Source organism: Sorex araneus, chromosome 2 (assembly GCF_027595985.1).
Source record: "Sorex araneus isolate mSorAra2 chromosome 2, mSorAra2.pri, whole genome shotgun sequence".
NCBI lineage: Eukaryota > Metazoa > Chordata > Mammalia > Eulipotyphla > Soricidae > Sorex > Sorex araneus.
Window position 1 is genome coordinate 264,744,837 of NC_073303.1, and position 10,978 is coordinate 264,755,814.

Genomic DNA, 10,978 nt, shown 5'->3' on the forward strand with positions numbered 1-10,978 from the left:
AGAAAAGGCAATCGAAAATCATTTTGTTTGCTCTCTAGATTACCAGCGCCCTTTTCACTTCCTTATCTTCGCTACTTCTCATTCCCCCACAGGCTTAATTTGGCAGGAAAACCCTGTTTCTTGGATTCACCTTCCTGCAACACCAAAGAAAATTCTTGTACCCTACTATCTCTTAGTGGCATCCTTAATTATTGAAGGAAGGAGTTTTTCTCGCAGACACTTTGGTCTTGAACCAGCTTTTATTATTCAACCCTATAATAAGGAACATTTAAACTGGCTTCTTCAAAATACCGATGACTGGCCTATTGCCTGCGCCTCCTTCTCAGGAGTTTTAGACAATCATTACCCTCCCAATAAGTTGATACAATTTATGGCTTTACATCAATGGGTTTTTCCCGTTGTCACCAAATCCAGCCCTATTCCTGGGGCTAAAGTGATTTTCACTGATGGATCCTCCAACGGCCAGGCTGCCTATGTCTGTGAGGGTGAGACTGTTTCTTTTTCCACAAAGGAATCCTCTGCTCAGCTGGTTGAACTCACGGCTGTTCTAATGGTTTTTAAAAATTTTTCCATTTTTCCTTTCAATTTATACACAGATAGTGCTTATGTGGCCTTTTCCATACCATTACTGGAGACCATTAGTTACATAAAGCCCTCCTCTTCTGCAACACTATTGTTTCTGCAAATCCGACAGTGTATTCGCTCCCGGCGAGCTCCATTTTTCATAGGCCATCTTCGTGCCCACACTAACCTCCCTGGGCCATTGGCAACAGGCAATCACTTGGCGGATTTGGCCACCCGATCCTTCGCAGCACTAACTCTTAAAACAGATCCGCTACAAGAGGCCACGGCTGCACATGCCCTTCACCATCTAAATGCTCAAACTCTCCGCCTTATGTTTAAAATCACGCGTGAGCAGTCACGACAGATTGTGCGCCAGTGCCCTTCCTGTGTATCTCTCCTGCCTGTGCCTCACTTAGGGGTCAATCCCCGAGGACTAGTCCCTAATGCCATCTGGCAAATGGACGTCACTCATATTCCGTCCTTCGGGCAGTTTAAATATATGCATGTGACCATTGACACTTTCAGTGGGTTTATTTGTGCCTCAGCCCAGACTGGAGAGGCCTCAAAAAATGTTATTGCTCATGTCTTGTACTGCTTTTCTGTACTAGGCAAACCGCAGCTAATAAAGACAGACAATGGTCCAGGATACACTGGAAAAAAGTTTGAGAATTTTTGCAAGAAGCTGCAGATTTCCCATCGTACAGGGATCCCCTATAACCCTCAAGGGCAGGGGATAGTGGAGCGAGCTCATCTCACGCTTAAATCATATATTCAGAAGCTCCGGACAGAAAAGGAACTGTACCCAGCCTCGCTTTCCCTTAAGGTGCTACTATCTCATGCTTTGTTTGTTGTGAACTTTCTCATACTGGATAAAGAAAACCGCAGCGCGGCGGACCGTTTTTGGCATACTTCCACCAGTCCCACTTATGCAAAAGTAAGGTGGAAAGACCCTCTGAGTGGTATATGGAAGGGTCCCGATCCAGTCCTTATATGGGGCCGAGGGTCAGCCTGCATATTTGATGGTGCTGGTGGTGTAGCCCGATGGCTCCCTGAACGACTGCTAAGGCAGGTCGATGCACCTGCTCTTGTTGAACCAACTTCCGCCCAAAGGATAAATGAATCCTCTGAGGACAGTGTCCCTTCTGCTCTCTCCTAGGCAAATGCCACTGCCCTGGAATTGGCTTCTCCTCATTGCCACCGCATCCGCAACTGCACTGTCCTGGCTGAAAATAAAGAAACCTCCGTCAACAGGGGATCTGCCAAAGAAGATGCGATCTCTACAGGCCAGATCACATATATGGCTGCCAGTGAACCTGACCAGAGAATGGCAATGCTCCCCCGCTGAAGGGCTCCTGACTGAAGTCGTGACACGACTGCTCCGGCGTTCCAGACGATTCCTTGGGCTCCTGATCGCAGCTGTCCTGGGACTCATTGCTGTAACCACTACTGCTGCTGTTGCAGGAACAGCTCTTCAAACCTCGGTCCAGACACACGATTTTGTCAAAACATGGCAGAATGACTCTCACCACCTTTGGACAAGGCAGGCCACTGTCAACCATGATACTGAGCAACGATTGGACATTCTACAACAAGCGTTACTTTGGGTCCAGGGCCGGGTTGATACCTTAGAGCAACAAATGAGACTGTTTTGTGACTGGAATAGTTCCTCTTTCTGTATCACCCCCCATAGATATAATGGGTCCGCTTACACTTGGGAAAAAATTAGATACCATTTGCAAGATCTGAAAGGAAACATGTCTTTAGACACTCTCGCCCTTCAGAATGAGATTGTTCGAGTGTTTAAGAATAAACTCCCAGGAGTTCAGTATGAAAACTTAGACCAGGGCATTGCAGAAGCATTACAGGGGTCTTGACCCTAGGTCATGGTGGCAAAGCATTACCCATGCTATCGGTAGTGCTGGTACAGCTTTATTGATCATGTTCATTCTATTGGTTTTAGGATTTTGCCTCCTTCATAAAAAGTAGCTGACACTAAATCTGCGACCCATCGGAACTATTATGACCTTTGGCGTTTTGTAAACAGAAAAGGAAGAGATGCTGGAATATAGCTTTAAATATTTTAAGTCTGACCTTGGATAGTCCTTTCTCCTTTGCTATAAAGACTTTAGCTTTATCTGCTATCAGCTTTATCTGGTATTAAAGTCAAGCCTATATAGGTTCACTATCATGCTTGATTTGCAGAACGCTGACGCCTCTGTTCAGATTCATACCTCAATTTCCCCCAGTTCTTTGCCTTGAGGATGCCGGGCTCCCAAGGATTTCTTCTAGTGGATCAGGTTGCCAGGCAAAGCACTGCAAGGGAGGGCTGATACCCGGGCCCGGCTCCCTGTGAGGTATTCCGGTATAGCATAAAGGTTACTCCAAGACTAGGGACTGATGGGGCCTGTGAGGAGCCCCCTGCATAGACCCGATCATCCCTTCCCTCCTCTCCCTGCAAAAATGGAGTTTTTTTGTCACAAGGGATACCAGACAATGTCTCCCCTGACCACAGTTAATTTAAAACAAAGCAGGGGGAGATGTAGGAAGCCATATTTCAATCCTGGCTCTTATCTTCAAGTAAGGCAGAGCCTGGCACTTCTCAAACAGGGGCCTAATTAAAACTTCTCTAACAAGGTCGCCGTTACTGACCTTACTGGCCTTACCATTCCACTAGCTGACACCTGTGCCTGACATGATAGATGAACATGTCACGATCTGTGATTAACTACTGTTTGTATGGGGTCCGGGCACGCATACCACTACCTGCCTCCCAGCAGGCAAGTATAAAATGCTGTAGCTGCCAGTGAATAAAGCGCTCTCTCTCCTTTTCTCCTCCTTCTGTCTCTGCGTCTGTTCATTCGGCTGCGTCCCCTCCTCAGCACCACAAAGGGTCCTACCTGCTGGACAGGGCGGGGCCCTCACAGGCTCTCTTTGCCTGCCAGTATTTCCCGTGTTCCAAACGGTGCTGGGAGGCTGTAATACCCTCTTTAAGCAAAAATAAAACACGCATGTAGACTAAGTCTGCTACAAAATAGTGTTTCGTCTGAAAATTTTTCTATTGCTTTAGTGCTAACAGAGTTGTCCCGGTCTTTGAAATCACTGAAAATCACATTTTTGCTCTGGTATAATGGTGTTTTCACTGTAACATTTCTCCTACATATCTGAACTATCTATATGACAGCTATGTTTAGTCCATCATGCTTTGTTTAAAAATCTATTTTCAATAGTTCCTAGTCAAACATTTTTCCTATGAGAGAAACAGTTTCCAACTTGAATAGCCAACTTCCAGGACATTCCGTGTTCTCTAGGGACAGAAACAGGTAACCAGGTAACGCAGTTTTCCTGTTTCACCCACGGTGGAGCTCCAGGCTTGGAGCTTGAGTTTGGTCCGCGCTCTCCTTAGTCTCAAGTACGTCCTTCTGTGCAGAAGTGCCTCCTCTGTCCTCCGTCCCCACCTAAGAATCACTGTCGTCTTCAAAGTGACTTGACCGTTCTTTCTGCCTGCAACCCTGGGGATTGGACTCTAAGCAGCGTCCGTCTCTCCCTGAATCTGAGGAGCTCTGCACACATCTCACCGCAGTCTAGCCGTGGATTTTCCTTCAGAGCAGTTGGTAAGTTGCCACCGGGCAACTTGGATGCAGCTCTCCATCTCTGCCTCTGCTCACCTGCTGGGGAGACGCTTTCGGGAGCCAACGCTGTGTACTGCACACAGCCGCAAGGCTGACCACCCAGATTCTCTCACACACCAGCCCAGGGGGCCGGGGAACAGTGTTCGCCATGGATCAGAAAGAGGGGAGACAGGGAAGTAAGAATCAAGAGACTCTGCTCTACCTGGACACGTCTTTTAAAATTGCAAGTTGGATTTAAAGTAAATCAATCAGAACGAAAGCTCCCGCCGTGGGATGACCGGGCAGTCTGCTGGGGAGGCTCGTCCCTGCTGATTTGCCTGTGAGCCGCATTGGCTTGCTCAGGGACCACTCCTGGCAGAGCTCGGGGGCCTGGTGTGGTGCCAGGGCTCGCATGTGGGCTGTGTGCCAAGCAAATGCCTTACTCTCCCCTGTGCCACCAGCCCCTGGAAGTTCCTGTCCTACTCCTGAGGCTTCTCTGTCCGCCCCCTGCACGTCCCCTTTCAATGGTCAGTGAACCGAGCATGCGTTCTCTGCTGAGGCCGCAGTTCTCCGTTTCTCCCTCAGGGCCTCGGGCGCTCGCTGCCTCTTCACGTCTGTCAGTCAGCTGAAACATCCCGGGGAAGACGGGGTCTCGTCTCCCTCGCTAATCTTTAGTTTCAGGTATCTACTCTCTCGGGGAGGGAGGGTGAGCCCACGCCGGAGAGTGTTCAGGGGAAACTCCCAGCTCTGTGACCGCAGGGTCACGCAGTGCCAGGGACCAAACTGGGGCCGGCTGCATGCGAGGCAAGTGTCTCCACCCTTGGGCTGTCTCTCGGGACCTTAAACACTCAGCATTCAGAAAAGCAGTCAGCAGTCTGCGTACTGACACTTTCTAATGTAATTCCTATACATTATTTCCTTACCTTACTTGACTTGGTTTTTGCTGACAATCATAAAATGTGTAAATAACGCTGGACTTCTCTTTCTCTGTAAACCATCTCCCCTCCCACTGGTACTATTGTGTTGGCTGAGACACAACTGAATTCCACCATAAAGAGGCCTCCTTTCTTTGCTCCTAACTTTAAAGGAAATGCTTTACTACTTAGCCTTCTAATTAGAGGTTGTCCTGTTTGCCCAGCTCTGCAGTGAGACTCTTAATCCCTCTCTCCTGGCCTTCCTTCCCCGCCTCCACATGCACTGTTCTGAGTGCTCAGAGCTTTCTGCAGCGAGGAAGCTCAGGTGCTGCCCTTCTTTTCTTCCCTGCTCTGGCAGACATATGCCTACCCTTGCTGCTCTGGGTAGGTGGCCTCAGCCTGTCTGTCAGAGTCTGTCAGATTCTGTCAGTCTGTCAGAGTCTGTCAGAGTCTGTCAGAGTCTGCTGTGAGGGCACTTTCAGCTGAGGCCCTGTGCCTGCGTAAACACTGGCGTTCCCAGCAGGCATTGGGTCTTTGCGGCTCCCCTGGCGGTGCTGAGGTGTTACGCTGAGAGCTGCCCCTTACACCCCTCGGCCCTCACGCTGAGAAGGCTCGCCCCACCCCCTCTGCGGCTGGTGGAAGAAACCCTTCCTGTGACTGACTCTGGCCGTGGCTGACCTCTGAACTGGCGCTTAGCTTCATCTTGGCTTTTAAGGAGTCTCTGGCTTGATGGGAAGCTTGGCCAAGAAACTGAATTTTTTAAATATTAATGCACTACATTTTTCTGCTTCATGGGGAAGGCTTCCCCAGCCACCTGGGGTATCGCATTGCAGGAAGTGAAAATGGCTTTGTGGGGGGGCTGGAGCGATAGCACAGCGGGTAGGGCGTTTGCCTTGCACACAGCCGACCCAGGTTCAAATCCTAGCACCCCATATGGTCCCCTGTGCATTGCCAAGGGTAATTCCTGAGTGCAGAGCCAGGAGTAACCCCTGTGCATCACTGGGTGTGACAAAAAGAAAAAAAAAAAAAAAAAAAAAAAAAAAAGGGCCGGAGCGATAGCACAGCGGGTAGGGCGTTTGCCTTGCACGCGGCCGACCCAAGTTCGATCCCCGGCATCCCATATGGTCCCCCAAGCACTGCCAGGAGTAATTCCTGAGTGCAAAGCCAGGAGTAACCCTTGAGCATTGCTGGGTGTGACCCAAAAAGCAAAAAAAAAAAAAAAAAAAAAAAAAAAAAAAAGAAAATGGCTTTGTGTGTGGCGATGTGGGATCCCACTGTGTGTTCGTGTGGTGCTGTGGTGTTCAGCTGTGTTTGTTTATATGACGCTGCAGTGTTCCTCTGTGCGTGTATATAGTGCATGTATATATTCAGTTGTGTTTATGTGGCAATGTGGTGTTCAGTTATGTCTGTGGTGTAAATCTGGCGCCATGTCGTTCAGCCGTGTGCTTATCTGGCACTGTGCTCTTTCGCTGTATGTTTGTACCGTGACATGGCGTTCAGCTGTGCTTGTGCGAATGTGGTGCTGTGGTGTGTGGCTGTGTGTTTATTAGGCTCTGTGGCGCTCGGCTGTGTTTGTGGCATCTGAGCTCTAGTGAAAGGGGCAGGACATCACTTCCCACAGGGACAGGAAACAGGCAGCGGTGCTGGCACTCATGCTATGGCTCTTTTAGAATTCGTCTAGCAGGTCTTCCGGTTGCCACAGCAAAGCCACTCCCCGGTCTCCCAAATAAGGGGAAAGTTCTGGCATTGCCCGAGCAGAGCAGTGCTCTGGCACGTGACGGTCTTCACAGAGCTGAGCGGTGTCTGAGCTGCCTGTTTCCTCCGCCAGAGAGCCCGCGCTGTCACCTGCATCTCTGCCTCTTAGGAAAGCAAGCAGAGGGGTTTGGTTTAATGTACAACTCTACAGTCCGAAGGACCATATACAAATCCTTTCACAGTAAATTTTATGTATATATTTTAGGTGTTAAACTATATTTAGCTTCAGTTTTTATTCATTGCTCATTTTTCATTTGGATTCCAGTTGATTTGTATTTTAGTTCATTGTAATACATGTGTCCTTTATAACAATAGTACTTTTGTTTGTTTCATTTTGGTTTTATGTTATGCAGAATTAATTCATTAAAGTAAAAATTTGGAGGGTGGAGAAATAGTACCAGGACAAGGTTGTTGTCTTTCATTCAGCTGACCCAGATATAATCCCAGGCACCACATTTGGTCTCCCGAGCACTGCAAGGAGTGATCCCTGAGCACAGATCCAGGAGTAAACCCTGTTGGGAGTGGCCCAAGCAACCTACTCCTCACCCCACCCCTCCACCGCTAAATGCCTCCGGGTTGTATAGCATTATATTGAGAGCCCTCTAACTCAGGTCATTGTGAATTGGTATTGTATCATTCCTTTTTTTCATTTGAGAAAATTTGGGCAACACTCAGAGGTGCTCAGGGATTGCTCCTGGCTCTGTGCTGAAGGGTCATCCGTCACCCCTGGGGCGTATGGGGCTTATGGGACCATGTGGTGGTGGTGGCCAGGGATGGAACCAGGTCATCACATGCAAGGCAAGTACCCTACCTGTGAGTTGACAAAGTAAATCTCGGGGGCTGCTGCTGTGACACACGTGTGCGTTCAGTGGCCCGGAGTCGCCTCCCCGCCTCCCCAGGGCTCCCCAACAGAGAGGCAGAGAGACAGGGAGCCTGGGACACAGCCTGAGGGTGGAATGGCCCGTTCAATGCAGAGCTGCCAGCATACTTACAGAACCTCTGAAGGGGGGTTGAGGTAAGGACATAAGTTGAGGTAAGGACATAAGACATTTGCAGAGATAAACATTTGGCAGGGGAAATTCTCTCAGGGAGATCAACTCAAGAAGACACTCCGTCTCCCAGGAACATCTACACTGCTTTTATCTTTCCATCCAGTTGTATATGTTATCAATACTTGCAGCTGTTTGGATAAACACAGTAAGAGACAAAGATCCCAACACTTAGTTCTCTGGGCTCTGAGTGCAAGCAAGGCTTTTACCGTAAATCCCAGACTAAGTTCTCAGGCCAGTTCAGCTAGTCCTTCCCCGTGGGGATCCTGTCTCTTAGGTTGTAACAGTTCTCATCAAGACCATGCATTTATGCTTTCTAGAATGTCCCATGTCAATGCCAGGTAGCTTTGCCACTCGCCCTGGGTCCATCCCAGTCCCATGGCGGGACCTCCCTTTTGGGGTGTCAGGAACTACAGAAACTGAAGCCTGAGTCAAGTAGTTATGACCAAGTACTTATGCCCAGGAGTAGATATATTTCAGCATCAATCAGCTCCCAAATATTAGGAGCATAGCATTAATAGTCTTCTGTGTTTAACCAAAGAACATTGCTCTATAGTAATACATAAACAGGCTATAGGGGAGATAGAAAAGCAGGTACAAATATACAGCACTTCAACTACAAAGCAGTACAAATACAAGTTCAGAATTACCAGAAGGTTTTGGCTTACAAGTAATCAAGACTGACTTGGGGAACTATGACAATGAGAGGTAAAATACAAGGGAAAGGTTGAAGATAAACTTCAACTAAGTTAGGGATGCTAGCAAGGGCATGTTAAACTTCTCTGGGAGGAAAAAAGGGGCAATTCACTGATGAGGCCTAAAGCACTTAGGGTTAATATCCAACACAAAGGAAAGTTGAAGATAGACTTTAACCAAATTAGGGATGCTAGCAAGGGCATGGTAAGCTCCTCTGGGAGGAGGAAAGGGGTAATTCACCTGTGAAGCATGAAACACTTAGGGTTGATACCCAACACTACCCACTGTACTATCTCCAGCCCAATCATCACTGTCCTTAAAAAATAAAGCTCATGGTTGTTTTCATTTCCCTCCTAGAATTGATGAGGACAGGTTTGGAGTTCCCTTGACTGTTTCCCTTATTTCTAGTGTCCGGATCTTGCCAGCTCCCCTGTTTGACTGAGATCCTGAGAAGAAGCATTTCTGAGTGGTGGTGTTCTGTTTCTCTGGCCCTTGGACACCTGGTTTCCTTCTCAAGCCAGTGGGAGCCAGGGTTTATCTGGATTGAAGAAATAATTGGCCAAACTCCCTTAAAGTCTGTGTCATCAATAAGCATCCTGTGAATGAAGAGTCCAGTACAGAAAATGTAACAGAGCAGCTTCCCTCTCATTCAGCAAGGCTGTGGTAACAGGTCAGGGTGTAAACATTTCCAGAGAGATGTTTGGACACTGGAACCAAATACACACAAGTGTATGAATGTAGGGGTCACTGCCATGAATTTTGCTTCTAGGTGGTTTGGTCCATGCAAATCCAGTCGTCAGGAGCCAGGGAGAGTTGGGCTCACAGGAGTGTACCTGGAGCACCGGGAGTGCTGCCTGCTTGACATGTGATCCCTGGCCCCAAAACCCCCACAACCAGGCACCACAGATGTAGCTTTGGCGGTCCCTAATACCACCAGATACACAAAACATCAGGCATAATCTTTGAATGACCTGTTGTAGACTTCCAGACTAAAGCTTCCAGACTACAGCCCGCCCAGCATTAGCAGACGCGCTTCAGCACTGAAGTCTGGGCTCTCTTGGAGCATGTCCAAGGCAAACATCTCTAAGCCACATTATCGGAGCCCCCAGTGGCTTTGCTGAGTGTGCCACAGTGTGTGGGGCAGCTGTGGACCAAGAAGCATCCCTGAGGAAACCCACCCACAAATGTTTTTAGATAGAAAATTCAGTCATCACATCACAAATCCCAAATTCATTCAACAGCACCAATATTTCCTAGTTCGTCTGTTAAAGTGCATGTGCGTGTGTGTGTGTGACTGTGTGTGTGTAGGTGTGTAGGTGTTAAATACTCTAGGTGCTAAACTCTTCTATAATTCTCAACTTCATTCCAACCCTTTATTGCTCTCACTGAAAAGTAGGTATTGCAGTGGGGTGTGTGACTCAAGGGTAAGGCACATCCCATGCTGCTCTCCACGGTAGCGTGGAAGCAGATCTGAAGAGCTTATGCTACACCTGTGCTGGTGAATGTGCTCCAGCCAGGACCCCGTGAGACCCAGTGCTGGGCTCTCAGGTGCCCGCTGGAGGGTGGACCTCAGCCCTGGGTCCTGCAAGGTGGCTGAGCGTGTCACTTGGCTGCAGACAGAGATGCTCAGCGGAATACTGGAGTGGAGCTGTGTGAAACACAGCTGTACCCAAGCAGAGAGGAAAGCTATCGAGTTACACACCTAATCATGTCCTGGAAAGTGGACTTTAAATCAAATTGACCAAGAAAGCATCTGGAAAAATGCTGTTAAAAGTTCTTCCCTCAAATGTAAATGACCCAGTTGATTTCCCATTTCCCCCTTGTCATTAAATGACCTTTAGCTGTGTGGAGACTTAGGCACAAAGACCCAGTCTCCTAACAGCCCCATCCCTCTCCGAGGGAAGGCGGGAGAGCTGGAAGGGGGAGTGCCCAGACACTGGGTCTCAGAAGCACACCAGCAGCCCTGTGGCACGGCCCACGGGCCCCGGAGAGAGCAGACCACCTCGTACAAAGAAATCGCACTTGACCTTTCAGACCCTTAGCGCCAAAGGAAAGGAAAGCGCCTGCCCCAGATCCGGCCCCTTCCCTCGGCCCTTCCTCTCCCCAAATATGAGGCTCCGCCCTGGGTGAGTCATCAGGACAAGGCCCCTGAAAGGCCCGCATTGAGTCTGGATTTGCTTCTCGCCACGTGCTCCGGGACCCCGGGAGTCAGTGTGCTGCTGCTTGCAGGCAACAAAGGGGCCGTTGAAGAGGACTGTCCTCCACAGTCCGCAGAGAAAGCGTTGCCGACGGCGTTTATTTTCAAGTGAGGCACAGTGCCAGGAGGGTGAGTGGCCTGTGGTACACAGCCCCTCGCTGAGGAGCACGAGACCCGTTTCCAGACTACAGCGAC

The 10,978-nt window shown here is 49.0% G+C and overlaps 1 non-coding gene across 1 annotated transcript; it reads left to right on the forward strand.

The window, feature by feature from the left end:
• The first annotated feature begins 6,736 nt into the window (after positions 1-6,736).
• On the forward strand, positions 6,737-6,798 carry LOC129402940 (U7 small nuclear RNA). Its single transcript, XR_008628954.1, has one exon. It is a non-coding gene; the product is annotated as a U7 small nuclear RNA (small nuclear RNA).
• The last annotated feature ends 4,180 nt before the right edge of the window (positions 6,799-10,978 follow it).